The sequence below is a fragment of the Cydia fagiglandana genome, chromosome 22 (genome assembly GCF_963556715.1).
Source record: "Cydia fagiglandana chromosome 22, ilCydFagi1.1, whole genome shotgun sequence".
NCBI classification, from domain to species: Eukaryota; Metazoa; Arthropoda; class Insecta; order Lepidoptera; family Tortricidae; genus Cydia; species Cydia fagiglandana.
In genome coordinates, this window is record NC_085953.1 from 9,672,621 (window position 1) to 9,699,896 (window position 27,276).

The 27,276-nt window shown below is 35.7% G+C and overlaps 1 protein-coding gene across 5 annotated transcripts in view; it reads right to left on the bottom strand.

The window, feature by feature from the left end:
• LOC134675427 (solute carrier family 41 member 2) overlaps positions 1–27,276 on the bottom strand; it is a 117,536-nt gene that overhangs the window by 84,590 nt on the left and 5,670 nt on the right. For 2 of the 5 annotated variants that reach the window (XM_063533685.1, XM_063533683.1), the window contains exon 2: positions 6,897–7,033. The exons of 1 other annotated variant lie outside the window; for it this stretch is intronic. The gene's annotated coding sequence lies outside the window, so the exon portion shown is untranslated. Of the gene's footprint in view, positions 1–6,896; positions 7,123–27,276 lie in introns of those variants that run through there. 2 more of the 5 variants (XM_063533682.1, XM_063533688.1) reach the window with 2 other exon arrangements.

Consider the following 27,276-nt stretch of genomic DNA (forward strand, 5'->3'; position numbering starts at 1 on the left):
GGGGAAACTAGGTAGGTAATTCGTTAATAGCCCGTCCGGATTAGCGCGGCCATGCCATTCTATACCGACTTACTATTTTTACCCGACTGCGGCAACGCAAAAGGAGGGCTATGATTTTGACCGGTATTTCGGTAAGGGGTCATTCATTAATTACATCACCCGGATTTATTGGTTTTTTGACCCCTCCCCCCTCATTGTCACACTTGGTCACATTTGGCAAACCCCTCCCTGGTGTGACGTCACATTTTTTCAGCGTGACGTAAATAACGTAGGTACGCGTTTGCGTTAAGTGTTTTTTTGTATGGTATTGTATTTATTTATATTTTTTTTCTTTTTTAATCCCATACAAAAATAGACATACATACAGCAAACGAGAACGCGTCACGCAATCGAATGAAATTTACTCTAGGGGTTCTGTTTATACGTTTATCAAATATATCATCGGAACAACTAATTCCTACCTAATTTCTTTATTCATTAACGAATGCTCTAAATAACATATACCTATTAAAATCGAACCGAATCACAGACCATTTTGTCCACTATATAAACGTTCTAAGTTCATTGCCCAAGTAGCTATCTCATCTCATCTAAGGTAGGTACAACTGGTATTGCGACGTAAATTAAAAAAGTCAGCAAAAATTTATTCTATAATACATATTAAAAACTTTCGCGTTTGAACATATATTAACATTTATAGACGTGTCGAAACGTCGGTAAATAAAGGTAATACAATAAATTCGCGATTGACCCGTCTGTATGCGAGTTAAAATGTATTTTCTTAAATAACGATACTATGTTTATTATATAAATAATTATTATGATTAATACCTACTTAAGACCAAAATGCTTGATTCAATTAAATACTTTTAATGAAAAAATAATAAGAAATGTTAAGCTTGTTCGCTTCCATATATCTGATCGTTACAAAATGGTGATTTCGAGCAAATTAGGTAAGCTCTAAAGATATCCAGCGACTGCGATTCGTATACCCTTTGTATTTTTCTTAGGGGCCGAACTATTTGTACTGCGGCATCTGTAGGAGATAATCTTTGAACCAAATATAATATCATGTAACCATTATTGTGATACATATAGTGGTGCTCTATTTAGTTGAATAGGATAGTTATTAAGATAAGCAATATAATTTTAATAACAAAACTTCAGTGAGACACAGACATATTAAATATATTAAAAACAGGTCACTCACGTATTTTAAGTCGAAAAACGCTCGACATGTTTCGTTCGTAAACGCAAGCTCCTGATGACACTCCTCGGTACGGAGTGAAATATGTCGAGCGTTTTTCGACTGAAAATACATGAGTGACCCATTTTTAATATATTTAATAAGCAATATACTGTTTGATGAAGTTTACGACAGCCATATTTTTTTATATGTATGGACGTGAATTTCTTAAATACAACCCGTCTAAGTTAACTTTGCACCAACTTGAATAAAACAAAGTGAGGAATAGAAGCAAAGTTTTTCATAGAAATTTGACATTAATGACTTCGCTACACTTTGCAATTGCAAATGCGGAGTTTGGTCCGAGCCTATTTTTCAACCATACTTTGCATGGGGTATTTCGACCCCCTCCCGCAGTGAACATGTTAAATAAAAAAACCGGGCAAGTGCGAGTCGGACTCGCGCACGAAGGGTTCCGTACCATAATGCAAAAAAAAAACAAAAAAAAAAGCAAAAAAAAAACGGTCACCCATCCAAATACTGACCACTCCCGACGTTGCTTAACTTTGGACAAAAATCACGTTTGTTGTATGGGAGCCCCATTTAAATCTTTATTTTATTATGTTTTTAGTATTTGTTGTTATAGCGGCAACAGAAATACATCATCTGTGAAAATTTCAACTGTCTAGCTATCACGGTTCGTGAGATACAGCCTGGTGACAGACGGACGGACGGACGGACGGACGGACGGACGGACGGACGGACAGCGAAGTCTTAGTAATAGGGTCCCGTTTTACCCTTTGGGTACGGAACCCTAAAAAAAGAAAACATCAGCCTGTTACAAAACAGTTTTTATAATCTATGAACTAAATTTTTATTTTCGATTTAGTAACGGTTAAATCTTGCGCTGCGCACGCGCGTTGTTCGAGATTGGTTTTTTTTTACATCTCGTGCCTCACTTTTGTTGCTTCTCCTTCTGAACAATAACTACCCGATTCGAACTTTAAGATACGTCAATTAATAGATCTAGAAACGATATGGATTAGAGACGTAAAGGTGGCCACTGACGAGCCTTCCAACAGTCCAAATAGCGTGGCTGCAATCCAAAATCGGTCCGTGAATGTCACAAGAACGTGCAATGTTTAATATTAGGATGCCGTCCATTTGGATGAATCCATTCTAACAGCATCCATTTAGAAGGCTCGTCAGTGGCCTGCTTTAGATACTGACACTGCGTGACACATCTTATAATTGTGTGTTTTTATTTTAGTTCCCAAAACTTTCCGCTTGGCGCGCTGTTCAAAATCCCATACAAAAATAGACATAACGCAAACGCGAACGCTCGTCACGCTATCGAATGAAATTTACACTAGGGGCCCGATTCGGATTTTGAAATATACATCTATTAGATATCTTTTAGTCATCACCAAGATACGATAACGATATGTTTAAGATCTAACCTGTCATATTTAACATTTGCGCGAATCTGGAAATAGTCTTGAACGTTTTCCACAGTATATGACTTAGAGATCCAATTCACATCTAATAGATCTTACTCTATCTAACGTAAAAGTGACATTGGTTGCCCGAATTGCGCTGCAAAAGAGAACATGGTCTTCTCTTCCCAGAGTGACACAAGCCTACGTCACAATAACATGGCCGCTATATATAGCGCTATCGCATATTATCATATAGCGCTGTCGCATGATGACGTAGGCTTGTGTCAGTCAGGTGACCTAGAAAAGACGGGAAGAGAGTACCAGGCGGAGTATATTATTATACCATGCTATGACTTATCTAGAATGGATCTAGTACGCGTCGTCTCTTGTGAATATCTTGAAGTTCGAATACGGCAGCAGGGGTTCAATAATAACATTAACGTATCATTGATTATTCGATTTGATTGTTATCGTTTGATTGATCGAAATGCGTTTTATTTTTCGGATTACTTATCTTTGAAAACCCATCACCTGCTAATTATAAATATATGGAAGATAGCTATTAAACTTTCCACTACTGATTACAATTAAATTATTACTTACATGATTACCAAAGATAAGGCTTTTTTGTAATTCTTTATTCATAATAATAATAATTTTCGAGTGTCTAATTGCTCAATAAGCTTTTAGGCAATTATACAGATATCTGGTACCTTTTTATTTTAAAATCTTAAACACTCGTTTCTAATCTTTAATTACTTACCGTAAAATGGGGTGAGTTGGGTGAAATTTGACTTTCAAACCTCGATAAAATTTTATTTTTACATGTGAAAACTGAATGGTGTATATAATAAGTGGTTCGGACGTTTGTATTTTATTTTGGGTAGTTCCATTTCATAACTTTGACGATAAAGAGGAAAACCCACCTCACCCCGTAGTGCCTCGTATTTGGGGTGAGAGGGTTTTTCATACAAAGGTGATTTTGGAAGATTGTTGGATCGATTTTTTTTACTATGCGTATTACTATAGCCCCATTTTAAATTGGAATACATTATTTTTGTAGCAGTAGCCTTAAAATCCCTTCTCATCCCCCTCTCAAACCTTTTCTCCCCATTCATAACCCAACTCTCCCCGCGAAACCTACTCACTCCGTTTTACGGTATTACAATTAAATTACCTGACTTACAATTAGCCTAGGTACCTACCCAACAAATATATTTCTATTTTATTAAATACAGAAACTAAAGACAGCGATAAGGCCGCCTATTGCTACCTTTATTTACATTGTATGTAAATCTGTTATTGTATTTTTCTTTGTGGTGCAAAAGTGTATTTAATACTTTATTAAAAGAAAAATAATGTGAGCGTCTTTGATTTAGAAGAAATATAAAATATAACCCTTTTGCACTTCAGCTCCAGAAATATTAAATTAGTACCATAAGTCAACCCCTTAAGGTCTATAATAGCTTGTTTAGTTTTTAAGCTAAAATTTTAGTAAGAGTCCAGAGGTCATTCACCCTTAGTAACGAAATAGAGTTTGAAAATGTAATAAAGCAGAAGACGGCGAGTTTTTGCGCCACAGCTATTGCGAACAGCGAGGTCACTTCTTGAAAAAAAACATTTTTTATATTTTTCATCAAACAATAACATGAAATTAATAATTAAATAATTAATTATTAATAAAAATTAATTAATTATTAACTAAGAATAAATTAATTATTAATTAAGAATAAATTAATTATTAATTAAGAATAAATTAATTATTAACTAAATTTAAATTAACTATAAATAAATTTCAATTCAACATGAAACTTAATTTTGGTTTCAGGTAGACATAGTTAAAAGTTTTGTCAGAAATGTCTGAATGTTACTTAAGTAAACGAATGGAACCCAAAATAAAATTATGAGGTATTCATTTTTTTTTCTGAGTTCTAATCACGACACATCTTTACATTACGACAGATAACTAGTATAATAATTAAAATACTATAAAAAAATGGCTGCTATTTAACTGATCACCAGATTTAATAAAATTTAATACCAAAAAAATCTACTTTACCACCCTAAAATAATGAATGATCACCAAAATTATAACACCATTTTAATGTGAAATGATTACCAATTTTATTACATTTTACTATCCTATTAAAGGAAATGACACCAAATTAATCATTATTAACCCAAAAATTGTAAATAATTACCAAATTTCAAACCCCAATTTAATGTCAATTGATAACCAATTTTTTACATCGTGCTATCCTATTAAATAAAATGACACCAAAATAATCATTGTAAACCCAAAAATAGTAAATGACCAGTATGACCACCAAAATTAGAACTCCATTTTAATGTAAAATTATAACCAAATTTTTAAATCTTGCTATCCTATTAAAGCAAAGCAAAATTTTCTAGTAGCATTTCGTTTCTGTATGGGTTGCAGTTCAAACCTAACCTAACCCACTTTTCTAGTAACATTTCGTTTCTGTAAGGTTCGCAGTTCAAACCTAACCTTACCCACTTTTCTAGTAGCATTTCTTATCTGGAAGGGTCGCAGTTCAAACCTAACCTAACCCACTTTTCTAGTAGAATTTCGTTTCTGTGTGGGTTGGAGTTCAAACCTAACCTAACCCACTTTTCTAGTAGCATTTCGTTTCTGTAAGGGTCACAGTTTAAACCTAACCTAACCCACTTTTCTAGTAGCATTTCGTTCCTGTAAGGGTCGCAGTTCAAACCTAACCTAACCCACTTTTCTAGTAGCATTTCTTTTCTGTAAGGGTCGCAGTTCAAACCTAACCTAACCCACTTTTCTAACCTAACCTAACCCACTTTTCTAGTAGCATTTCGTTTCTGTAAGGGTCACAGTTCAAACCTAACCTAACCCACTTTTCTAGTAGCATTTCGTTTCTGTAAGGGTCGCAGTTCAAACCTAACCTAACCCACTTTTCTAGTAGCATTTCTTTTCTGTAAGGGTCGCAGTTCAAACCTAACCTAACCCACTTTTCTAGTAGCAATTCGTTTCTGTAAGGGTCGCAGTGTTAACCTAGCCCACTTAACTGATAGCAGTACAAACCTAACCTAACATACTTTTCTAGTAGCATTTCAGTATGCCTACCTAAGTTATGCGGTGCGGGGTACGGGGGTTGAGCGGGAGGCGCTAGTAATTTTGGCATCATTTTACTTTATTTGGTAATATGTATAAATATTTTGGTATCATAGTGGTTTATTTAGGTGAAAATATCGCATTTATTTGGTCTTCAAGATTTGGTGATCATTAATGATTTTTGGTAATCATTCAATATATTTGGTATTCGAATACAATTTGAAGTGCAGTCGTAATTAAAATGGTGGTACATTTGTAATTTTAGGCCTTATTTTTTTGGTGTTCAGTATTTTTTTTTGGTAAGCATGATTTTTTTATTTAGGGTACCAAAGTATTTTTTGGTGGTCATTATATTTGTAGCCTAAAAAAATTGCAAACTGCAAAGCGTAAAAGGAAAATTTAAACAGTAAACAGCATTGTCATAAAAATTACTACTTACTGTCAGAGCCCCGCCGGCTGAGAAAACACGTGCGTCAATTGTCGTGCGTATTATTCACAGTGACTGTGCCGTTATATTCTGTGAGATCCCTTGAATTCAGTTGGACGAGTTTTTTTTCTTTTTCTCAGACTTGCGTCCAGACGTAGGGCTGATTTGACATTGCGAATTATTATTAGGAGTTAGTTCAACTCGGTACGGATTTAAACTATCTTTTTATTTCTTGTCTGTAGCTTTTTTACATTTTTACTGTAAGTATTTGATTTGTTTTTGTGAAAAATATGACGCGTGTTTGTGTAAAGACGAATAATAAATGTTATTGAATTTGAAACATGTATAGTACTTTACCTTACTGAATAAATTATGGTACCTACTTATTATTGGTTTTTACACGATGTTTTTGTTATTATTTTTGTATTGCAACATGCATGTGCAAATTGGTATGTGAGTGATATTACCATGGATATAACGACATAGGTACTTAATGATAAGTGGACGATAAGCTAATGACTATAAGTACGTAAATTAAACGTGTTACGCTAATTTACAAATTTGTATAATTAATATTAAATACATATGTAGTTAAAAATATTATAAATCGGGCAAACTACATAATTTAATTATAACATGCATATACTAAAATATATAAAATTTGCGCTAAGCTAAACTTTACATTTTAAAAAAACATCAATAAATACAAGCACAAAAAATCCAAAAAAGTAAAGAAAAACTTACTTGCAGTTTTTATTCACTGGATCACTTAAACTAATATCACAGGATTTTAAAAATAGAACTATAATTTTTACACACACAAAATTCACCAAAATAAATACACTAAGTTTCACTGTTTGAAAAGTTACATTCTCTGTGACCTGAAAACGTTACGTTCGACGTTCGAATTTGGAATTGCGTTCGAAATTGCGCGTGCGATGCGGTCGGACGGCGCGGTTCGACTGTCGCACTCACAGGTACGGCCGTGCCGTTAATATCAGGTGGACAGCTCAATCAGTGATTCTCTGATAAGGTGTAGGGTTGTCGATAAGTTAAACACTGGCACACATATCAAGGGCTGTCAATCATTAGATATAAATGTGAAAGGATGTGCCAGGATAAGCTAAGTGATCCTGCCCCCCTCCAGTTTGGGCTTGTATTTTTATGGATAGTGTGGCTCTACATTAGTACCTAGTTAATGTAAAAAGATGTTAAAATTCAGCAACCTAAAGTACCTATATAGGCCAAGCAATAAGAAGTTATAGAAGGAAATGCTAGGAACACAATTTTTGACTCCGTAACTTTGTTTGGACTAGTTAGGAGGTGAACATATCAAAAGTCCCCGGCCGTAGCCCCGGTGCTGGGGGGTAGAGGGGGGAAAGAAGGTCTCATTTTTCGGTTTTTCACTTATATCTTGGAAACTTTGCGTCTTAGCGACATGACTACTAAGACAAACCAAAAGCTGATAAAATTCGTTACAAGTTTTATTCAGTCAAGTTTTTCGATATCTTGAATAGTTTTTGAGATATCCGCTCTTGAAAGTTTAATTTAGGGCATTCAATTTTATCTTGATATCTACATTAGTGAAGCTGCTAGGCCGAGTTTGGTATCATTTTCGTATAAAACGGGGGTGCTGAATTCATTTTTGGTATCATATTGATACCATTCCGAAGAAAAAACATAAAAACTTTAAACAAATACCTTTTTTTTTTAATTCCTCTTCACGCTTAAACCGCTCAACCGATTTAATTGAAATTTGGTATACAGATATTTCGAGTCCAAAGACAGGACATGAGATACTTTTTATCTCAATAATCATCCTTTAAAGTTGTGAAATGGAGTATGGGGGGAATTCAACTTCGTCGACGAAACTGAATTCCCGAGGTTAATACTGCTTAAGGTAAGGTTTGAAGTCATGTTTGCTATCATTTTCATCTAAATCACAGATGTATACCATCCTAAATTTCATCTAAACTGGTTCAGCGGTTATTGACTCCCCATACAAACTTCCACCCCACTTTTCACACCCTCAAAAGATGCTTTTGGTTATAAAAACTATCCTATATCCTGTGTCGAGACTGAAACTATTTCTATACCAAATTTCAACGGAATTGGTTCAGCGGTTTAAGCGTGAAGAGGGATTTTAAAAAACATGTGTTTTTTAAATTTTGGTTTTACTTCGGGATAGTGTCAATGTGATGCCATATATGAATTCAGCACCCCCGATTTATACAAAAATGATACCAAACATGGCCTAACAGCTTCACTGATATAGATATCAAGATAAAATTAAAATCCCTAACTAAACTTTCAAGAGCGGGTATCTCAAAAACTATTCAAGATATCGAAAAACTTGACTGAATAAAACTTGTAACTAATTTTATCAGCTTTCGGTTTGTCTTAGTATTCATGTCGCTAAGACGCAAAGTTTCCAAGATATCAATGAAAAACCGAAAAATTCAACCTTCTCACCTCCCTCTACCCCCCAGCATCGGAGCTACAGCCGGGGACTTTTGATATGTTCACCTCCTAACTAGTCCAAACAAAGTTACGGAGTCAAAAATTGTGTTCCTAGCATTTCCCTCTACAACGTTTTTTGAGCATTCATTTCCTGACCTAATATGTATAAGTAGTTTAAAGTAAGTTTTTGGCAAAAATTTCATTTTTGGTACAAGCTTTTATCGCTGATTGTACTTTTCTTACGACAGACAACTAATACTCATCGAGACAATTCTAAAAACCCCTAACACAATTAGATTGCGTTGTTTCATCACAGAGTTCCTATGGCCACCTCCTGTCCCCATCATCAGATCAGCTCGATGGTACCATAATATTGCATTGTCATCCGATTTATACATGCATGATGCATGCAAAACAGCCTCCAGCCAGAATTTTTAAAATAAATAGAAGTAAATACCCACAAGATACTTAAAATTTACTAAGATTTACGTGCTTCTTGGTCTATAAAATAAATTGTAAATAAAACTAAGCCAACTTCTGAAACATGGATCTCATAAACTGCTTGGCCGATTTTGATGCAGTTTTCAGTATATTATGAAAAATGTGTTTAATTTTATATTATAGTACTTTTTTCTAAACATTATTCAATGTGGAAGACACTATTTGCACAAATAAACCGTAAAGGAAAAAAATAGGTTATCAATCTTTTCACACTATTTTTGTACTCGTATGAAAATATTTTTTTTTTTATATATAAAATGTACTTTTCTTTCAATTGACACCAAATTTAACGAAATCGGATGATCCGTGAAACTTATACATTTTTTTTTCTGTTTTTAACAGACCTCGCTTCACCTCGGCTCCTAAAGGACGAAATTACTGGTTCTTCGAAAAAAAATGTTTTAATGGGCCTCCACTATCATCGTGCCAAGCGGCTTGCTTTCCTCCTAAAGTGCAGCTTTTTAGGGTTCCGTACCCAAAGGGTAAAACGGGATCCTATTACTAAGACTTCGCTGTCCGTCCGTCCGTCCGTCCGTCCGTCCGTCCGTCCGTCCGTCCGTCTGTCACCAGGCTGTATCTCACGAACCGTGATAGCTAGACAGTTGAAATTTTCACAGATGATGTATTTCTGTTGCCGCTATAACAACAAATACTAAAAACAGAATAAAATAAAGATTTAAATGGGGCTCCCATACAACAAACGTGATTTTTGACCAAAGTTAAGCAACGTCGGGAGTGGTCAATACTTGGATGGGTGACCGTTTTTTTTGCTTTTTTTTTTTTGCATTATGGTACGGAACCCTTCGTGCGCGAGTCCGACTCGCACTTGCCCGGTTTTTTTTTCATAACAAGCATGACTATTCGAAACGTCGGGATGTAGTATGAATTCAATATACGCGATATAATCCGTTTCAATAGTTTTATTTCATGAGTTATTATCGCGGTAACCGAAGACAATATTATGTTATACATAATAATATTTTAATTTAATTTATTACTTTTTTATTGCAAGTTATATTATAAGAAAAATCAATTAAAATATGACAGCGGATTAATTCCGTTAAATGATTACAATCTAATCAATCGTATAATGCCTAAAATCTATTGACGTCAATCATTAAATTACTTTCATGATATAATCATAATTAATATTAATACTATAAATAGCACCAAAAAAGACTTAAATTAAACGTCATACGTTTTGATAAAGATAAATTATAATTTAAGTAGGCTTATTACAATGAATGGATTACATCCTATGAATCAGATTACATAGGTTAGGTATTTAAAAATTTAATTTCTATTTTTGCTCATTATTTTACTTTCACATTGCGACTTTTGTATTCTTATTCACTATTTTTAAACTAAATTAAACATTTGACATGCGGGTTTTAATATTATAAAACTAGTCTTTTTAATAGGAACTGTTACGTACATGTGAATATACACATGCATAATTTTTTTGATATTGATTTCTATTCATATTTTCTACACATTATTTTAATTTAGATTTAAGGCAACCTATATCTTGGAGTGGTTGGAGTGCAAGGCAAGCGGTCACGATTTCGGCCACTCGATTTCGTGTATTTCGTTAAATAATATCTCCACTACTAGGCATTTAAATTCTACTAATAGAATTGAAATCGAGTGGCCAATACCAATAGATTCCAAATTTCGATCACTCGTATTTCAAAAATTAGCATTTCACCGTTTTCCAATGATTTTCGAGTGACGAAATCGAGCGATCGAAATTCAAAAATCGGCCCCCTGGACAGACCTGATAAAATCTGTGGTACATAATGTCTTGGGTCGTCCCATTCTTTTTTCGTCAAGTTCTTATATTAGTCCTATTCTGCTTTCGTCAATCATTCTATATTCGTCACAATCGTCGGTGGCTTTCAATGTAGAATGAGTGATGAAAGCAGAATAGGACTAATATAAGAACTTGACGAAAAACGAATGGGACGACCCAAGACGATACCAAATCTGCGACACAAACCACCTTAGTCCAATGTTCCCGTAATATAACGCTAAGACCGTGGCAAATGGAGGCGCATTGCGAGGGCCGCGTTATCCACGATAGATACGTCTCATCATACAATCACAACTAGAGATGCAACGGATAGTTGTTTGGCCGGATACCGGATATTCGGCCTGACCATCAGCCGAATATCCGGTATCCGGCCGCCGGATGCTGCCAGCGGAACTATATACCTACATTTCGATTTTTCTGGTGCGCATTCTGCAGGTTTGACCTGTTTCCTATACTAGTGAACGTTCGCGCGGACTCATTTCTAGGTTCGAAATGAGTGCGCGTGCAAGTCAATGGAAATATTAAATTGTTTTAAAATAATAAACTAGTACGATTATGACCGTGTCTGTTTCTTAAATCTAATTTGTTTACTCCGAAATCAAGCAATGTTACTATCAGGTATCCGGCCGGATAGTAGGTCACTATCCGGTATCCGGCCGGATAGTGATATAATAGCCGGATAGGCCGGATATCAGATACTAACCGGATATCCGGTGCATCTCTAATCACAACCACTCTGTCAAGAGTGAACGACTGAGGAAGATATCTTGGAGTGATTAATATCTTAAACTAACAATATGTTTAAAATTGAAATCGTTTCTACGTATGTATATGTATTTTGCATGCCCGTTGGTCTCACACTTATTGTAAGAATTTAAGATTACCATCACTGGATGTACTGCCTATATTTCCAAATAAAACATTTTGAATTTGAATATTTTCAAATTGTAATCCATCAGATCAAGTTATTTATTTGAATATGAATTTGAACTTCCAATGAAGTTACACCGGCTCAGTTAATAACATATACTAATCTATGACCGGCTCTAACCCCCCAATATGGGACCGGCAACAAACCCGTCGGGACATATTTTTTTTTTTATCTACGTATTTAATTTGATAATTATTAATACTGTTATCCGTGTAAATTTTGAATTAAAATTGATTTATTATACAAAAGGTTAATGGTAGTTATACCGGGTGTGGCCTGTAATATGAGCAAAAATTTAAACTGTAAGCTGTACTCCTCGTACTGACCAACATTTGTTCAGCGACTTTTAAAAATAACTTGTGGTTTTATTTTTAATACACAAAGTTTATTATTTGCTCGTGTTACAGGCCACACTCGGTATAAAAAATCATACAAAAAAAATTGCTATAGAATTCATGCATACGGTAGGTAATTTTCTTTATAGTGATTTTTATTACATTTTGCTATCCTATTACCGGAAATGCCTACATACTAATACAATTGTTGTCAATAATGTTAGTGACGTATTTTGATTACTTATTAATTTTTTGATAGGTAGATTATGATTAATTAGTGAATTTGATTAGATTAGATTGAAAAATTGATAGAGATGCCAAATCCTTAATGACTTTGTTGAAAGCCGCTTGAAATATAATAGTAGGTAAAATTGTAAAAATAACTTACATTTACATATTGCCAATAATGTTACGGACGTATTTTGATTATTAATTTTTTGACAGATTTTGATTAATTAGTGATTTTATTTAGATTAGATTGATAAACTGATATAGATGCCACATCCTTAATGACTTTCTTGAATGCCGCTTGGAGTATAAAATTAGGTACTTGAAATATAAAATTAGGTAATATGTAAAAATAACTCTCTATTATGGGCAATAATGTTACTGACGTATTATGATTATTCATTTTTTGATTAATTAGTCATTATGATTAGATTAGATTGAAAAACTTTTATACTTAGATGCCAATTAATATGGATTAGGAATAGGCCTTTGTTAATGCCGCTTGAGGTTACAGTCGCCATTAGATCGAAGCGGCCTTGATGCTCACAAATATCTGAACACGCCTCTATTGTCGCGGCGCTAAGGTGCGTGTTCAGGTATTTTTGAACACCATGGCCGCTCCGATATATCTGATGGCGACTGTACCTAATTCTTTATAGTTGTAATATTGTTTAGATATAGGTACTTACATATTTACTTATGATTACCTAGAAGTATTAGCCTACTATTGGAATTTATTGAATAGTGTTGTGCGGCTACCAATATTATATTAGATATTATTTTTTATGTATTTTATGAACGAGACGCGATAGATCAGTACCCTTAAAAAATACCGTAAAATGGGGTGAGTAGGGACGAAATCGAAGTTAAAACCTGGATTTTAAAAGTGTATTTATATATGTGGCACAAACATGTGATTTATATACAAAAAAAGTGTTGAGGATGTATGAATATTAGTTAGTCAATGATAATTTGTTGTTTCATTTTATAACTTTAGAAATAAACACGAAATAGTAGGAAATCCGTCATCACCTAACTACGGGGTGAGCTGGAATGTTTTCTCTGTCTGTGAGTTTTGACCTCACCCCATTCATAACCCAACTGCCCTCGTAATCCCTACTCACCCCATTTTACGGACATAGGTACACTCAGTCAAAGTATTTTTTTTGATAGAGCAATTAAGACAAAATTTATGTTATATGTTATATGACAAGGCAGCAGTTGCGAGCGAAAAATACCATGAGACGACCAAAAGAAGACTATTTTTTCAAAGATACGTGAGTTTTGCACAGGTATAGTCATACACAAGCCACGTCACTATCTGTCATTGTCTGTAGTCAAATAAACCCCCAATAACGTAGCTCTGACGTCGCCTCGCTTCAGTCAGGGGCCTTACCATGTTGTCCTTATTACGATTCTGTTTAGGACCTAAACTGAATTGCTAATGGACGGAGCTATAAGTACAGTATGTAAATTAACGAAAAACATTTCTTTAAGCCCGTTAATGAATGGGTCACTGTGACTGTGGGTCACGGTGAATTTTTTCGGGGTTGATGCCATAGTAAAAATTGCTCAGTGTGACCTACACGTTAACAAGTTTGAATAAATGTTTTTCGTTAGTTTACATACTGTATATATAAGTCTCATAACTCCGTCTCTTAAGAATAATCGCAATAAGGACATCATGGTAAGGCCCGAGGTATCCGTTGTGTAAAAGTAGGGGAAAAACTGGAAAAATAACTACAGCAATGTCTTGTTTGCCTTTAGCTGCAATAACATAATATGTGTTTTAACCCTTTACCAGGCCCCGAAGAACCAGCGTGTCTTAATACGTACTTTATATGCTGTTGCAACCGTATTGAACGCCTTGTAAAAAATGTATTTATGAAAGTCGGAGATCTTCCTCTAAACCAGAAATAAAAATGTGGGTTACGGTTATCCCATCGCCTGTCTAAGTAATGAACTGTCATACTGGATTTTGTCTTATTATATTCTTGATCAGGCCAAGGGATATATTCCACCCACATCTTATATCGGTTATAATAGTCAAGGTTTAACTCCAAATCTCCTACGAACCATTATATCAATCACTGAAAACATTATTTTATGATCTTCATTCATGGCACGCTTCAAAATCCAATAATATATCTTTAGCAGCCATTTAAATCCACTTGACCAGTGATGTTAGTGGTTTGTTTACAAATTCGAACACTTTACTGAATTTAAGAAAAACACAAGCAGATATATAGAACCATTTTTTGTTATTTTCATGATTTTAATGATTGTAAGGTAATATAATCATATATTTTGCTAAATACTCCTGCGTCCTTGTGATATGACCAGAATTAGGATGTGGGATGACTCTATCCCATTGCCTGGCTAGAATTTGCCTGTGTGGGAACTATTCTTCCCATGACCCGATTAGATTTTGGGGCTCTTTGGTTTTTGTTATTTATTTTTAAGTATACAGGCTGTATCAAAAATACGAGTAGGTACCTAATTCGTTTAAGTTTGTTTGTAATGGAGGGCCCGAAGTTATGGTATCAATATTATTTTTTCCGTAGTAAAACTGTAAGCGTTTTTTTTTTTGTAATAACCTCAGCAACAAGCAATAAAATAATGTTCATGAAAAGAATGGTGTTTTTGTATTTGTCTAACTGCAAACATCGTTTATATTACAAGGCGATCAATCCAAATGGGTCAGTATGGAGATGTCAGAAACTTTGTGAGATAGCGAAATCTGTTCTTAGGAACCATAGCTTCGATTTAATAATAAGGGCATTCAAACGTTTTTTCAATCTTGACCCATTTGGATTGATCAGCCTGTATATATGTAACACAGGCAATGGGATAAATACTTACCTCATTACTTTTTGGTTAAAAGCAACACAATTATTCAATTTTATGATACTATCTACAAGAAGAAATTCTTCAGGGAAAGCCTTTAAAAGGAGATTTTATAGCTAGGTACATGAATTCGCTCTAGGTTGAACACAAAAACTGTTTTATTACTTACGTGAGTTTTTATGACATGACAAGACAATTTACCGGGCCATGGGAAAAATAGCTCCCACACAGTTAAACTCTAATAAGGCCATGGGATAATGTCAACCCACATCCTAATTCTGGTCATACACAATAATGCATGAATATTTAGCAATGTTTACGATTACATTTGCTTTCAACACTCAAAATCTACAAAATATCAAAAAATTGTTCGATCTATGTACTTCTGTTTCATAGAAATTATGGAAAGTGTTCGAATTTCTCCGTAGTTTGCTGAAATTAGCGTTCAAGTGAATTGAAATGGCTGCCAAAGATATATTACGCAATTTAGAAGCGTGTTGTGAATGAAGATCATAAAATAATATTTTCAGGGATTGACAAAATATTTTGTAGGTGGTTTGGAGTTAAAACCTGACTACGGTAACCGATATAAGATGTGGGTGGAATATTTCCCTTGGCCTGGTAAAGGGATAAGTAATACGAATAATAGCCACAGTTCAACGTAACTCCTTATATACCTAATACTACTACGACCGCAGAGTAGTTTGTCATGTGCCTCTAATATTATTACCGTAAAATGGGGTGAGTTGGGACAAATCCGAAGTTCAAACCTCAAGGAGGTTTATTTTTATATGTGGCATTTCTATATTTATATATTTAAAAAGTGTTCCGGTAGTATGAATTTTAATTTTTCAGTGATAATCTGTAGTGTTATTTCATAGATACAGTATGAACTTTCGTTTTTCAATGATTATCTGTCTAGCTGCTCTCTATTATCAGATAGCATGGGTCATGGGTAGACTGCCGTCATCTTCATACCTACAACCTTAAAGGATGACTCACGTTATGGCTATTCGCAATACATTGCGTCTTAGAATAAACTTTTAAATTTATTAAAAATCAAACCACAAGTTATTTTTAAAAGTCGCTCAACAAATGTTGGTCACTATGAGGAGTACAGCGTACAGTTTAATTTTTTGCTCATATTACAGGCCACACCCGGTATATGTATCACATAACTGTTTGCCGATAGTAAAAAAAATATAACTTCGATTTTCACTGCAAAATCAGTGTTAGAAGTTGAATTGGCTAAATCATATTTATGTAAGTACGTAATATTCAGTAATAGTTATATAAATGATTTTTTTTACTACCATTAGAAAAGTACACAATTTGTGATATACCTATGATAAAGTTATTAAATATAAAATAATTACATACCCCGAAAAAACCGTTCAAAATCACATACTAAAAATTATCAAGTTGTGGATTTTTCCAAGTTTGCCGACTTTTCGTCTTAAAACGAATGTAATTTTTATAAATTAAAAATATTGCGTAAATTTAACTCTTAAATCATCACCCTATTATTACTTGACGTTTGGTATAAAGGTGCGTTCAAGAACGTAAGCCTCTTTTATTTTAAAACTGTGAGCTGTCTAATGGTTTGTAGAAAACACTATGCATTTAAGGGTTAAAACGTGAAAAAACAATGATAATCGCGGCACTTTCCACCTGGCACAGGAAATCCTCATACTCACTCATCGACCTACGTCATAAGTAGGTAATAGAACGATAAAATATTTCGATGACATACCAAAAATAATTCGTACAGTCGCCATCAGAAATATAAGAGCGGCCAAGGTGTTCACAATATCTGAACACGCACTCTAACGCCCTGACAATAGAGGCGGGTTCAGATATCTGTGAGCACCTTGACCGCTCCGATATATCTGATGGGGACTGTACAATTGATAAGTTCCGAGTTTTATTACCAATGGCTAATATCCTTCTTAATTCGAGGGAAAACAATATTTACTCATAGGAAATTGATAAAACGACTAAATTTTGCCGGTCATATACCTGCAATAAAATGACATGTATTTTAAATAAGATTAGGTTATTGCCAGTGCAACAGTACCGATATGTGTAGGTATATAATATATCTGAACACGCCTCTATTGTCAAAGTGGTGTACAGATATTTTAGAACACCTCGGCCGCTGCGATATATCTGATGGCGATTGTACGTATATAGCACGATTAGTAAATCTAGTTTAAAGTACCTATAGTCAGCTGAATTATGTTTCAAAGAGAGAAATCAAATCAAATCAAATCAAATCAAAGCATTTATTTTCAGGCTACTAAGGCCCATAGATACATACCTTACAAACTAACATATACCGGGTGTGGCCTGTAACATGAGCAAATAATTAAAACATAGATTGTACTCCTCAAACGGTGACACTTTTGTTCAACAACTTTTAAAAATTATGAAGTATTTATACTCCCTATTTTTCATACAAAATAAGTATTATCTTCAATGGACGCCATCGCCACGTCATATCATTGTGATTGACGTTGCTTGTCACGCCTTAAACATAACAATATTCGCAATACATTGCGTCTTTGAATAAACTTTAAAGTGTGTCAAAAATCAAACCACAAGTTATTTTTAAAAGTCGCTGTACAAATGTTGGTCAGTATGAGGAGTACACCCTACAGTTTAATTTTTTGCTCATATTACAGGCCACACCCGGTATATATACAATAATAAAAATCACCAAATATGTCTACAGATTTTTTCTATAGGTACCTATTGTATAGCGAAATTTCTTTACTGTCATTGTAAATACTTTTGACGCATAGTCTGACTCGCTACTTTTGATGCTGACCAAATGCTGACACATAGAGTCTGTGCGGAAAGAGAAGAGTCGTGGCAGAAACGGGAACTAACATTTTAAATTTTATATGGCAATCAAACCTTTGACACCTGTCTTGTAAAAAGTAAACAAACTTCTGTCAATGTATATTTTTATTAACAAAAACCGCAAGTTTTATGTATAAAATATTTTCAAAACACGATAAAACCGTACATAAAACCACAAGGAAAATTATATTTAACATTGTTCAGTTTTGTCAGCGGGAAGAAAACGGCTAAAAGCCGACTATCGACTTACAAAAAGTCGCGGAACGTGTTTCCGCTATTCGCGGGTATTGATGTTGTATTTAATATTAAATATGTACCTATTTAATAAGCCCCCTAAGTAACTTGTCTCCGGTACATAATCGGTAAGTATATTCATTCAAAATATATTAATTTTCATAAATATGCAGGTCATTCATGATTTTTAAAATAACTGACAAATAGTCTTGATACTTGCCATTTTATGCATATTTATATGTAATTTCCTTTTCAGGATTATGTAAAAGTACCTACGGTATCTCGAATAAAAGACCGCTAAGTCGGTGATATGCAAGAATTCGTAATCTACGTGCCGGATTCAAGCACATCCAGTTCAGATGAAGATAGTTCTATGAGTGTCCCTGGTTGTTTTGAAGCTAGCTCAAACATAAGTGACATTGAATATTTTAATTCAGACTTCGATTACAAAGAATAAAACTTTTTCTAATAAAATATTTCTCTATTTTAAGTTCGTTTACTAGGTTCTGAATAAAACTTTTTCTAATAAAATATTTCTTTATTTGTAGGTTCTGTTAGTTACGAAATTATATTTCATATTTAGCAGTGATTTTTCGGCGAAGTAAAATATCGTGAGATGAGAGAACCGGACATATCCCAATAAGGCCTACCTACTTATGCACTATTTTTATTCATATTCATATTTATTATTAATAATGTACACATACATTACAAGTCAAGTTTACAATGGGTGAAATATATCCCAGATAAAATTACAGTTCTATTGCCCAATTTCTACCCGATCTACCCGGTTTTAATAACTGTTGGACTGCACAGATTAGGCAGTACATAAATGAGACTCTATCTTGTTTGGTACTAAAATTACAGTTGTATTGGGCAGATTCTTAACTAGTTTTAGCATTTTTGTTAATCGCAGTCACTTTTTAGTATCTGAGACATAAAAACAAGTGTGTTTCAAAAAGAAAACTAGTGCCTGCGCTAAATCAGAGGATTGAGTTGACGAGCCGACACCACCACCAGGCTCCGTTTAGTAAGTGGTAAAAAACCGGAACAAAAGGGATTCAAGTATCATGACCTTTAGTGTCGTACTATAATCACGTGACCAGTGTTGTCAGCATAGCAAAAACCATAAAATAGCATTGGCGCGCCCTCAAATCCCACGACTCTTCTCTTTCCGCACAGACTCTACATTGAAACTGAGTAAGAGAGAACTAACTACGACAGTTCAAAAGTGCCACGAAAACCCGGGCAATGAATCAAGTAATAATATGCCTATATGATTGTCCACATAAATAACACCGCTACCTAAATCGTGCGACTTTTTTCCTTACGCATGTGTATCATTCATTCATCATTCATTTCATTCGCTTCTTCGTTAATGCAAGATCTCGTTCACCTCGATGTACGGGACATTCCCTCCCTATAACGGATCCATTGTATTCACCTTGCCAGGTGTCCTTGTGTGTACGTATATGTACTTACTGTTTGCAACGTCTCGATTTCGGGGATTTTTATAAAGCTTCTTTAAATTCTGTTCATATGTTGTACGAAAAGTGAATCACGGAATTTAAGGATGATTCACGCTAGACCGGGCCGTGTCCCGCCCGAGGCGTCCACCATGTCATTTTCATTTTGTTTGTGCTGAGCGTTCCGACTGAACATCTAGCGACCTTCACCAACGAGGAATTTTGGCCGAATGGTGTCAAGTTTCGGCGGTTCCGCGGCCGGCTCCCTGACACTGCGGGGTTGCGTAATGCATCGCAGCCATAATGTGTTTTGTAGTGTTTAGTTTTAAAATATATTTTTATAATATGTATGCTAGTTTTAAGGTGTTTATGTATGGGCCACTAGTTGCCTGAAATAAAGATTTTCATTCATTCATTCATTTTCTATGTCGGCTGACCGGTGAAGATGTGGTGTTTTCCATAGAAAGTAGCCCGCCGGAAGCTCCGGCGCGGCTCGGCCCGGTCTAGTGTGAGTCAACCTTTATGGTTTTCGGGTGTCCCCCTTTAAAGATGACTGATAAAAAAAATTTTGTAAAATGAAGGGTACACGGAAAGAACATGTCTAGTCACTGACAACATTTTTAGTTATTGCGGTTTGAAAGGAACGATGTACATAATTAACCATATTAATTTCGTGTATAGGTGTTTTTAAAGTAAGAAAAAAAGGAGTTATATTTATGACTACACAGGTAACCGAAGATGTCACTAATAGTTCATTGAGAGCTCTACATTTTGAGATTAATATCTCATTTTTCAAAAAAATGGACTAGACATGTTCTTTCCGTGTAGGTACCCTTCAAAGATAGTTTTAAGAATAATTTGCATGATGTCATGAGATAGCGGATCAAGGTGGATCATTACTAACCTAACTTTAAGACCTGTAATTAACCCTTTTTCTGCAAATAAATATGATTATGATTATGATGATGATGTGATCACCGATCACCCGTCATTGAAAATGAAGTTTCAGAAGCTTCTGCCTGGATTCCGACCGTTCTAGCATGATTCCAAGCCCGGATACTTACCTAGAGCCCCCAGGCACTTACTTATTATGACACTTAGAATTTAGGGGAGCCTCATCCTCCATCATAGACTAGTAATCCTCTAGACCGAGTTTAGAGCAATTATTTCATGCAACCGTTGATGCCGAAAGTGCGGGGGTGCGCGGGACGAGGTGAGCGAAGTCCCGTGACGTGATTGGTCCGTTCAAAGACACGGACGTCACACAAAGACACTTTCGACTCGAACATGGAGTAAAATTACCGTATGCGTGGCAGAGGGGGTAGCGCGACTATGCTCAGTCTGGAGGATGTTTTGTCTGTGTCCTCCATATAAAAAGCATTGCTAGGAGGCCTGGGCCCTGGCGGAAATTCGGCCCTATATGAGTTATCGTTTATTGACATAAAATTGGGTATGAAAATGCATCCATCATCATCATATTATCCCAGCTGTAAGGTTAAAGTGAGATGAGCGCGCTGTTACAAGCGTGACAATATGTGGCTTTCCAATACAGAAGGGTTCTTATGCTTCAAGTGCAAAAAGGACATTTCCATCTGAAATTCCAACAGAAATTCTGATGACCTCTGATGGAAAGCCACATAGAGTTAGACCAAGAAAAGTCTGCAGAGATTTTGATACCCCACGCAGTGCAAGTGTTGTTTACTTACATGTCATAATTTCATAGAAGTTTGACGTTTGAAATGACACTATCACTGCGTGGGCTATCAAAATCGCTGCAGACTTTTTCTGACTCTATACATAATCCAGCCTAGCAACGCATCCCTCGGGCTGTCTGTGACCTCTGAAGGCCAAACCGTTATCGATCGGAGGTCCGTAAGGTCACGGTCAGGTAAATATAGAAACGCTTAGGCAATCTAGCCTAGCTAGAAAGCGGGGCGCCAGCTGGCACTTAGGATTCTATTAGTATTACTTAGCTTGTAAAACTGTCTTGAAATCTATAATTCGTTTTTTTTTAATTAGAAAGAAGGTAAGCTATCTTGACATGTATTTTTATTAAAAATCACGATGGAAAAATAAGTCACACCAATTATGTTTTAATTAGAAATCATCAGAAATCATATACGATCTTTTACATATTTATTGCTTTCATAAGTAATATCAAAATAAACTAATTTTTAAAGCGTTTTCAAGATTTTCTAATAAAAAAGACACGTGAAGATTGTTTACCTTCTTTCTAAAACGCAAAAAAATTACTATAGGTATAACTTGTTTTTTTTTTTGTAGTACGAGTTCATACAGTGGCGGATTTGCAGTCTTTGCCGCCCTAGGCCCCAAGCCTTGTAGCCGCCCCTTTCTCAGCATCAGCACCCATCATATTGACTACACTTAGATCAGGCAACGGAAAGATATATTATAGAGGGAAATGCTTGGGATAAATTTTTTACTTAGTAACTTTTTTGGACTCGTTAGGATGTGAACATATCAAAAGTTGGGGGCCGGGGGGTTTGGTTTGAAGGTCACATTTTTCGGTTTTTCGCTTATTATATCTTAGAAACTATATGTCCTTGTGACATGATCATAGGCACATAGGTTTTATGAAAAAAATAAGCAAATACTTATTCATTTTAAGTGACAGGTTTCCCATACAACCATTTCCAGTCGCCGTTACGACGCGGTGTAGATGTCGCAGTCGGATCGTATAATCCGCCGTATTACATTACGGCTAGCCGTTTTCAAAAACAGGGGCGTTTTGAAATGCGGCGGTTTAACGATTAGCCGTATTGAATGCGGCTGAATGAGAATCCGCCGGAATGTATTCGGCGCCATACGTTCTTCAACACGGCTAGCCGTAATGTAATACAGCGAGACATTAGCCGCCGCTTTGACAGTTTTTAGTTCCCATTTTTAACACTCGTGGCGCTGCCTGACAAACGCTGGGGTGTCCATCAAATCTAGAGTTTGTCGGACTGTTTCTTTTAAAAAAAAATTTCCTTCGCAACTTAACTAGACGGAGCCCCGCTTCGCGGGGCTCCTATTTCTGAGCGGTTTGCCCTTCGGGCATCTGAAGCTACCTAACGAACCTAACCTACCTACCTATTGATTAAGTGAGACGTCCGTGAAAACATTACACTTTGGGGAAAAAAGCGTAGGTAGGTAATTAGGTTAGGTTCGTTAGGTAACTTCAGATGCCCGAAGGGCAAACCGCCCAGAAATAGGAGCCCCGCTTGCGGGGCTCCGTCTATTTAAGTTGTGAAGGAAATGTTTTGGAAAAGAAATACATGTAGTGCGGTGGGACAATGGTAGAAATAAATTAAATTGCAAACATTGTCAAACTCCGATTACGTAGGCGACCGAAAGAACTGGTCACTCTACAATGTACGATGCGGCTAAACGTGGGCCGCCTTATTGAAGAACGTATCGCAGTGACAATCCGGCTAATCGTCGAACCGCCGCATTTCAAAACGCCCCTGTTTTTGAAAACGGCTAGCCGTAATGTAATACGGCGGATTATACGATCTGACTACGACATAGACACATCTTGTGTCGACACCGTCTGTTTCGGTCACAATTCCAGTCGCAGAGTCGTCGCCGTGTCGACACAGTTACCAGAAATGGGGAAGGGTCGACACATGACACAAAGTGACATAAAGTGTGGTCGCCGTGTGCACACATTGTTTCGGGTTTGCGACTACTTTATGCCAAAATCATTCGTTCATTCGTTCATTTTGTTCCTGTCAAATGGAAACTGTCAGATGGAAAAATAGTTAAATAAAAATAAGTGACATTAATACGCCATCTCTAAAACGGATTACAAGACGTAATTATATATTGTTTGCATTTATATTACAATAGGACTTAAATTATTATGGGGAATTAAACTGCTCGAGTGATTTGATAAACTAAGTGTAATATAATCAACGCGCCACCACATTGTTTTAGTTTAGCCGGAAATGAAATTGTTTACTTCTCAGTGCTTGTGTTCATAAATATATTATTTGATGCATTTTTAGTACTTCGATGCGTATACTATACTTAAATAACAGAAATAACGCTTTACATACTACGAAACTTGTTAATTATGATGTATAAATATGGTTTAAGGCTGAGAAATATTGCAGTCACAAAGTAGTCGCAAATGTTTCGACTTTGTGTCGACTCTGTGTAGACACATGACACGCGCTGTCAAAAGTAATAACAAAGTTACTGGATTTGCAAAATGGCTCCTTGTGTTCATTTGTTTTCAGATATTCTCAAAGTGTAAAAATGACGTGGTCAGAGATGGGACCTAATAAATTAACTGTTTATTCGACTAATTAATGGAATAAAAAAAGTTAATCCTCAAATTTTAATCACGATTAGTTTAGTCGACCTAACATAGATTGAAATTGAATTAATCTGAACATTAATCGAATAAATTATCGATTAAATCTCGGTTGGAAGTTGACAGGGGGCCGGAAGGAAGGAAGGAAGGGGGGGGGGGGGTTGGAAGAAGACATTTCTATTATTTTTGTACGTAAAAATAATAGAAATGTCTTGCATGCAGATGGTAGCCAAACACTTTGTCATAAAAGTCGAGATGGGTGTCGATTTATAGGTTTTAGGGAGTGCCGATTTCGAAAATGATGACCATTTTGGAATCCAAAATGGCGGCCATGCACTGTGTCATAAAAGTCGTCATGGATGTCGTTTTATACGTTTTAGGGGGCCCCAATTTTGAAAATGATGACCATTTTGGAATCCAAATTGGCGGCCATGCACTATGCCATAAAAGTCGTCAGGGGTGTCGTTTTATAGGTTTTAGGAGGCGCAGATTTCAAAAATGATGACCATTTTGGATTCCAAGATGGCGGCCATGCACTATGTCATAAAAATCGTCATGGATGTCGTTTTATAGGTTTTAGGGGGCCCCGATTTAGAAAATGATGACCATTTTGAAATCCAAAATGGCGGCCATGCACTATGTAATAAAAGTCGTCATCGGTGTCGTTTTATAGGTTTTGGGGGGGCGTAGAAAATGATGACCATTTTGGATTCCAAAATGGTGGCTTATTGTTTACTTTATAATTATAACATATATCTAACTTTCTAGATGAGGTTAAATGTTTTAGTGATAAGTGTTTATTGTGTATGCAAAAAAACGTAAGCTATCTATGCGAACGTATTAATAGTTATGCTGTTGTTTACTTATAAAAGCATTAGTGTATACGTATGATGTTACCTATGTCAAAGTCATAAACACTGAGTTGTTAAAAAGTTTGTAATGAGCGCCTATAGCTCACTAAACTATATTAATTTATTGATATGACTGTTTAGGATGCAAATGTACACTAGATTTAGTAATTACCTTGTAATACATTATGTTAAATAAAGAACTTATTAAAAAAAAAAACTATGTCATAAAAGTCGTCATGGGTGTCGTTTTATAGGTTTTAAGGGGCGCAGATTTCGAAAACGATGACCAATTTGGATTCCAAGATGGCGGCCATGCACTATGTCATAAAAGTCGTCATGGATGTCGTTTTATAGGTTTTAGGGGGCCCCGCTTTCGAAAATGATGACCATTTTGGAATCCAGAATGGCGGCCATGCACTATGTCATAAAAGTCGTCATGGGTGTCGTTTTATAGGTTTTGGGGGGCGCAGATTTCGAAAACGATAACCATTTTCGATTCCAAAATGGCGGCTATGCACTATGTCATAAAAGTCGTCATGGGTGTCGTTTTATAGGTTTTGGGGGGCGCAGATTTCGAAAACGATAACCATTTTCGATTCTAAAATGGCGGCCATGCACTATGTCATAAAAGTCGCCATGGATGTCGTTTTATAGGTTTTGGGGGGCGCAGATTTAGAAAATGATGACCATTTTGGATTCCAAAATGGTGGCCATGCACTATGTCATAAAAGTCGTCATGGGTGTCGTTTTATAGGTTTTAGGGGGCGCAGATTTCGAAAACGATGACCATTTTGGATTCCAAAATGGCGGCCATGCACTATGTTATAAAAGTCGTCATGGATGTCGTTTTATAGGTTTTAGGGGGCCCCGCTTTCGAAAATGATGACCATTTTGGAATCCAGAATGGCGGCCATGCACTATGTCATAAAAGTCGTCATGGGTGTCGTTTTATAGGTTTTGGGGGGCGCAGATTTCGAAAACGATAACCATTTTCGATTCCAAAATGGCGGCCATGCACTATGTCATAAAAGTCGTCATGGATGTCGTTTTATAGGTTTTAGGGGGCCCTGATTTCGAAAATGATGACCATTTTGGAATCCAAAATGGCGGCCATGCAGTATGTCATTAAAGTCGTCATGGCTGTCGTTTTATAGGTTTTGGGGAGCGCAGATTTCGAAAATAATAACTATTTTGGAATCGAAGATGGCGGCCATGCACTATGTTAAAAGTCGACATGGATGTCGTTTTGTTGGTCATGGTCATCATTTTCGAAATCTGCTCTTCCTAACACCTATAAATCAACATCTATGACGGCTTATATGACAAAGTGCACGGCAGACATCTTGGAATCCAAAATGGTCATCATTTTCGAATTCTGCACTCCCTAAAACCTATAAAACGATATCCATGACGACTTTTATGACAAAGTGCACGGCACACTTCTTGGATTCCAAACTGGTCATCATTTTCGAAATCGGCACTTCCTAAAACCTATAAAACGATATTCATGACGACTTTTATGACAAAATACGTAGCGGCCATCTTGGATTATAAAATGATCATCGTTTTCGAATTCTGCACTCCCTAAAACCTATAAATCGACATCCGTGACGACGCAAGTTACCTTTATTTTCAGATCTAACAAATTGCTACAGAATACAAAGGACAAAAAAAGAAGCGAGGAGGTAATGAAACAAGCAAAAATACAGATGATTCCTCGACGCAATTGTATGCTTCTTAAATTGTGTCCAGATTTTTTTGTCATAAAAGTTTTTATTTTTCACGTATTACTCTCACAAGTTCCGTGACATTTCGACCTTGTAATTTTTTAAGTAAATGTTTTTGTTTATCTGTGAGGATCTCACTAGAATAATATAATCAAGGTATGTTTATATTTGATAATTGAAATAGTAACGCATAAAAAATTATATTTGTGTCTTATATTCCTGCCGAAGACTTTTATTTTTCCTTTTCCTTCTACACAAGTTTGTCAAGTAATAAGAATTTAGGGCTCTCAATTTTATTTTGACTTCTACAACAGTAAAGCTACGAGGCCATGTTTGGTATCGTTTTCGTATAAATTCGCAGTACCAAATTTAGTTATGGTATCACATTGACACCATTCTAAAGTAAAAACATATAAACTTACTTTCTTTTAAACTCCTCTTCACGCTTAAACTGCTGAACAGTTTTAATTTAAATTTAGTACACATATATTTTGAGTCCCGAGACAGGACATAATAAGTTATCTCAAAAATCATCCTTCAAAGGT